Source organism: Colobus angolensis, unplaced genomic scaffold, assembly GCF_000951035.1.
Source record: "Colobus angolensis palliatus isolate OR3802 unplaced genomic scaffold, Cang.pa_1.0 Scaffold622, whole genome shotgun sequence".
NCBI classification, from domain to species: Eukaryota; Metazoa; Chordata; class Mammalia; order Primates; family Cercopithecidae; genus Colobus; species Colobus angolensis.
Genome location: NW_012119844.1, coordinates 212,917 through 218,916, shown reverse-complemented (window position 1 = coordinate 218,916; position 6,000 = coordinate 212,917). Strand labels below are relative to the sequence as shown.

At 41.7% G+C, this 6,000-nt stretch overlaps 1 protein-coding gene across 1 annotated transcript in view; it reads left to right on the top strand.

The window, feature by feature from the left end:
• The window catches only part of MBTPS2 (membrane-bound transcription factor peptidase, site 2), a 46,234-nt gene that overhangs the window by 19,295 nt on the left and 20,939 nt on the right, over window positions 1–6,000 (top strand). The gene's annotated exons all lie outside the window — the stretch shown is intronic.

Here is a 6,000-nt window from a genome sequence, read left to right as displayed (position 1 = left end):
CATCTGGTGGGTGGAGGGAGATCAGGAATGCCACTAAACATCCTACAATGCACAGACAGCCCCACAAAACAAATAATTATTTGGCCAAAATGCCAATAGTGCCTGGTGCAGTGGCTCACACCTGTAATCTCAGCACTCTGGGAGGCCGAGGTGGGTGGATCGCTTGAGCTCAGGAGTTGAACATCAGCCTGGGCACATGGCAAAACCCGGTCTCTACCAAAAATACAAAAATGAGCTGAGTGTGGAGCGCACACCTGTGGTCCTAGCTACTCAGGAGGCTGAGATGGGAGGATCACTGGAGCTGGAGAAGTTGAGGCTGCAGTGAGCCGTGATCGAGCCACTGCACTCCAGCCTGAGTGACAGAGTAAGACCTTGTCTCAAAAAATGGGGGGTGGCAGGGGGACTGGGCATGGGGCTCCTGCCTGTAATCCCAGCACTTTGAGAGACTGAGGCAGGTGGATCACTTAAGGTCAGGAGTTCAAGACCAGCCTGTCCAACATGGTGAAACCACCCCCCGGCTACTAAAAATACAAAAATTAGCTGTAGACTTCATAGACTTCACATCAAGAGACGGTTCTTACAAACTGTGTTTAAAATGGGACTTTTCACATTCTTACAAATAGGAAGTTCATTTATTGTTTATAATGTTTTTTAAAAAATTGTAAAAAAATTCAAAATGTTCATGTTTATACTTTTAGGAATATGCATAAGTCTATGTATGGTTTTTCTGGAGGTTGATAACTTTGGGAAAGATTTACTTTAAAAGAGTGAACAATTATATGCATACGCGAAGTATTTTCCTGCTTAAAAAAGTTATATCGGTGTGATTTGTTTTAATTTTGGTTGTATTCTTGGATGTTAACACATCTTGCATTTTAGCTGTATTAGATTATGTAGTATTGATATTAGGTGATTTAATAGTACTAGTTTAAACCTATTTTAGTCATTTTATTTTCCCCAAAATACTACCAGATGCTGTTTAGTGTAATTTCTCTGCCTGTTCAGTTAAAGCAGTGCTCAGTTGTAGAATATATTGTGTGTATGTTGACTTTAACACTTAAGAAGTACATCCTGTGTAATAGAAAAAGCAAAATAAAATACCTCTTCTAAAGAAGGAAGAAAGTAGTTTGCTTGTATCAATATAGAATATAGAACTAAAGGAAAGGGGGAGGGTGCTACTGGCATCTGGTGGGTGGAGGGAGATCAGGAATGCCACTAAACATCCTACAATGCACAGACAGCCCCACAAAACAAATAATTATTTGGCCAAAATGCCAGTAGTGCTGGCTACCAAGGGCTCACACCTGTAATCTTAACACTTTGGGAGGCCGAGGTGGGTGGATCGCTTGAGCTCAGGAGTTGAACATCAGCCTGGGCAACATGGCAAAACCCGGTCTCTACCAAAAATACAAAAATTAGCTGAGTGTGGGGTGCACACCTGTGGTCCTAGCTACTCAGGAGGCTGAGATGGGAGGATCACTGGAGCTGGGGAAGTTGAGGCTGTGGCGAGCTGTGATTGGGCCACTGCACTCCAGCCTGGGTGGCAGAGTAAGAATTTGTCTCAAAAAAAAAAGGGGGGTGGCGGGGAGGCGGGCATGGGGCTCCTGCCTGTAATCCCAGCACTTTGAGAGGCTAGGTGGGTGGATCACTTAAGGTCAGGAGTTCAAGACCAGCCTGTCCAACATAGTGAAACCACCCCCCAGCTACTAAAAATACAAAAATTAGCCAGAGGTGCTGGCATTACCCCTGTAATTCCAGCTACTTGGGAGGCTGGGGCAGGAGAATCACTTGAACCCAGGAGGTGGAGGTTACAGTGAGTTGAGAGAATGCCACTGCACTCCAGCCTGGGTGACAGAGTGAGACTGTGTCTCAAAAAAAATAAAATAAATGCTAATAGTGTCCCTGTTAAGAAACCCTGCTGTAGAAAAAGTAAGAGTTTTTAACAAAGATTCCAGAGTTTTACAGTACTTATTAACAAATCATTAATGGACAAGAGGTTGTTTAGATGAAGGAAATGTGTGTGCTCCACCACCCTCATTGCCATTTAACCAGCATGGGTAAATCCAGAATCAGAGGGTGATCTGGTACTAGCTACATGCCTGACGAGATAAGAGACTAGGCAGATAGTCAAGGAATCAGTGCTGCTGAGTGTCCGGGCTTTTATTCATTTGTTCATGTCTGGTTTCTGTGACTAGCAACTGGGCTGGGGTTGGGGGAATTCATAGTGGTATCCTAACTTAGTTTCCCCAGAGTAAATTCCTGCGCATCAAAGGATTAGGTTTTTTTGTTTTGTTTCATTTTAATTTTGTTAAGGAAGCTATGAAAGCTGTACAAGAAAACACACGTGAATATCTTTTATAATCTTGAAATGGAAAAGCCTTAGTACAAGGAACTATTTGATCACACAAAAATTTAAAGTATCTATACAGGCAAAATGACAAACCACACCAAACAACAAACTGAGAGGATAAAATTATAATACCTGTTACAAAGGACCAAATTCCTCCGTGTATAGATTATAAATAATAGCATATATGAATTAGTAACTTAATAAGACAACTCAATCAAAAAATGGCAATGAATAGAAATAAGTGGCTCTCAAGAAAATGGGCTTTAATTTTTCACCCAGAAGACTGGCAAAGAGTAAAATTATGATAGTATCCAGTGTCATTCAGACAGTGAAAAAATGTCAGTTATGAGAGTATAAATTAATGCAATAATGCAAACTCATTGGAGGTCAACTTTAATGTTCATATTTTTTGACCCAACATTTCCATTTCTAGGTAATTTTTCATACCCTTGTAGATGCACACTTAACTGGACGCCTAACATTGTAAGCAAAGCTGTATATTTCAGTATTATATGAAAAGGTTAAAACACCCTAAGTGATTAATAGTAGGAAACCTTATAAATAAATTGATATGTTCATAAAAATGGATTACTCTGTAGCAGATATAATGGGATTGATATGTATGAACAGATATGGAAAAATGTCAAAAATATATAAATTAAAAAGCAAATAGGTTGTGATGGCTCACACCTGTAATCCCAAATTTTAGGAGGCTGAGGTGGAAGGATCCCTTCAGGAGTTCAAGGCTGCCATGAGCTGTGATCACAGCACTGCATTCCAACCTGGGCAATAGAGCTAGACTGTCTTTTTTTGTTTTTTTTTTTAAAGAGACACGAAAAAGCAAAATATAGTATAATAATTTGATACCATTGGTGTTTTAAATGATGTGTCTGTATATAATAGAAAAGATCATTTACCTGATAATTCCTAGACCATACTTTGTCTGGCTATTTCTGCAATTTAACAATTTACAACACTTAAAAATTTAAAAAGGAGCATTTTACAATGTGAATACATGACTTGGAACATGTGTTAGCTAGGTATTTCTCTGCTCTAATAACTAAAAATAAATGGCATAAACTCTCAAAACATTCCAAATATAAGTAGTTCAGTGTTGATCGGGTAACTCTGTGATTTGGGGACACAGGTTCTGTCTTGTTAGCTCTGCTGTTCCCAGCAGGCAGCTTGTGTCGTGGACCTAAATCCAGCTCCATCATAGCTACATTACAGCCCACAGGCCAGGGTTGTCTCCATCACATCCTGGTGCTAGTAGTGCCCATACCCCGCCCCATAAGAAAAACTGCAATAGTTAAGGGAAGACTAGGTATGGGGTAAGGGGTTATCTAGCGGCGTGTTAAGTAAATGTTTAACATCTGGCTCTGCAGGGCTGAGGTAGGGAGCTCTGATAATAGTATTTGCTGGTTTCTGTGGTGTAAATACTCGCACCATGGTCAGTTTCAAGCTGTAAACCTACACTTCCTGAAGGAGGAATTAGGGAAAAGTGTACACAGTTAGCTCCGGCAAGCTTGTAGGAGCAGGCTTCAGGGAACCACTGGGTTCATATAACCATATCTGCCATAGGATGGGATATAAGATGCTAAGGGGAAAAAAGAGTTTAAAAAATATAGGCCTGGTGCAGTGGCTCACGTGAGCCTGTAATCCCAGCACTTTGGGAGGCCGAGGCGGGCAGATCACCAGGTGAGGAGATGGAGACCATCCTGGCTAACACGGCGAAACCCCCCGTCTCTACTAAAAATACAAAAAAATTAGCCAGGCGTGGTGGCGGACACCTGCAGTCCCAGCTACTCGGGAGGCTGAGGCAGGAGAATGGCGTGAACCCGGGAGGCGGAGCTTGCAGTGAGCAGAGATTGCGCCACTGCGCTCCAGCCTGGGCGACAGAGCGAGACTCTGTCTCAAAAACAAAAGACATATATATAAAAGCCGCTGGGCACGGTGGCTCACGCCTGTAATCCCAGCACTTTGGGAGGTGGAGGCGGGAGGATGACTTCAGCTCAGGAGTTCAAGACCAGCCTGAGCAAAATGGTGAAACCCCTAGTCTCTAGGGGAAAAAAAAACAAAAAACCCATACTAAAAAACTAGCCGAGCATGGTGGCACGCGGCTGTAGTCCCAGCTACTTAGGACACTGAGGCAGGAGTGTTGCTTGAGCCCAGGAGGCGGAGGTTTCAGTGAGCCGAGATCTCGCCGTTGCACTGCAGCTTGGGCGACAGTGAGACTGTCTCAAAAAAAAAAAAAAAATTAAATTAAAAAAAATTTTAAAACTATAAAACTGTCTTGAAAAAGTTATTAGAAAACTTACTGCTTTGTACTCTTAAATAAATTATTAAAATTATTACACATGTATACTCATATACTTGCTGATGTGGGCGGAGAAAATCTGGAGTAATGGAAAATGATAACAGTATGTTTACTCTGAGTCATGGGGCTGGTGGTTGAGAAATGGTATTTGGGAAAGATGACTATTACTTCTCTATTTGGAATTTTTATAGTCAGCATGTATTTTTTAGTAATTTTTTAAAAGCCAATTGAACATTTTAAAATTAATTTCATATTAGGGTTTAAATGTACTGAGACTTCTTTTTCCTTAAAATTGGCACTTAATGTCCAAAACTAAGACTAAAGAAGGTTATATATCCCCACCAATAATTGGATCCACACACCTCTTTCAGAGCTTATTAAATGGTATAGAACTAACTAGTCCTCCTATCCCAAACATCACCTAGCCCAGTAACTTCTCATTCTCAGTTGTAGGTTGTCAGCCTAGTAGACAACAGAACAGCTTTGCCCTGCCATCTTGCCCAGGCAAGGGGGCAAGGTTAGAGGTGGGGAGGAGATGCTTATCTTGCCCTGAATTCAAGACAGGACAAATTCAAAAATCTGGAATTGTCTGTAAGAAGAAGAGTTTAGTATCTTATTCCCTGCTAAATGTTTGCTGAGCTGTGAGCTCACCTTGGTGCAGCCATCAAAGTGGAAGACAACATGGGAAACCTGTGTGTTCCCCCAAGTTTAGGGATGTACAGAAATTATGTATTTAGAGTGAGAGAAAAATACATGTATACCCTCTGCCTACTTTATTAGTTTTAAACTTAGGAATATAGCTTCATTGCTTCTAAAATGTCTTCCCACTTCCATGTAAAAAGTCCAGAGTGTCATTTAAATCTAGTTTTTTGTTTTATTTTTTGTTTTTATTTGTTTGTTTGAGATGGAGTTTTGCTCTTGATGCCCAGGCTGGAGTGCAATGGCACGATCTTGGCTCACTGCAACCTCCGCCTCCCAGGTTCAAGCGATTCTCCCGCCTCAGCCTCCAAAGTAGCTGGGATTACAGGCACCTGCCACCACACCCAGCTAACTTTTTATATTTTAGTAGAGATGGGGTTTCATCACGTTGGCCAGGCTGGTCTCGAACTCCTGACCTCAGGTGATCCACCCACCTCAGCCTCCCAATAAATCTAGTTTTATAATGCTACTTTTAAAGAGTAGCATAGGTAGGCCAGGTGCAGTGACTCAAGCCTGTAATCCCAACACTTTGGGAGGCTGAGGTGGGCAGGTCACTTGAGCTCAGAAGTTTCAGACCAGCCTGGGCAACATGGCAAGATTCTGTCTCTACTAAAAATGCAAAAAATTAGCCGAG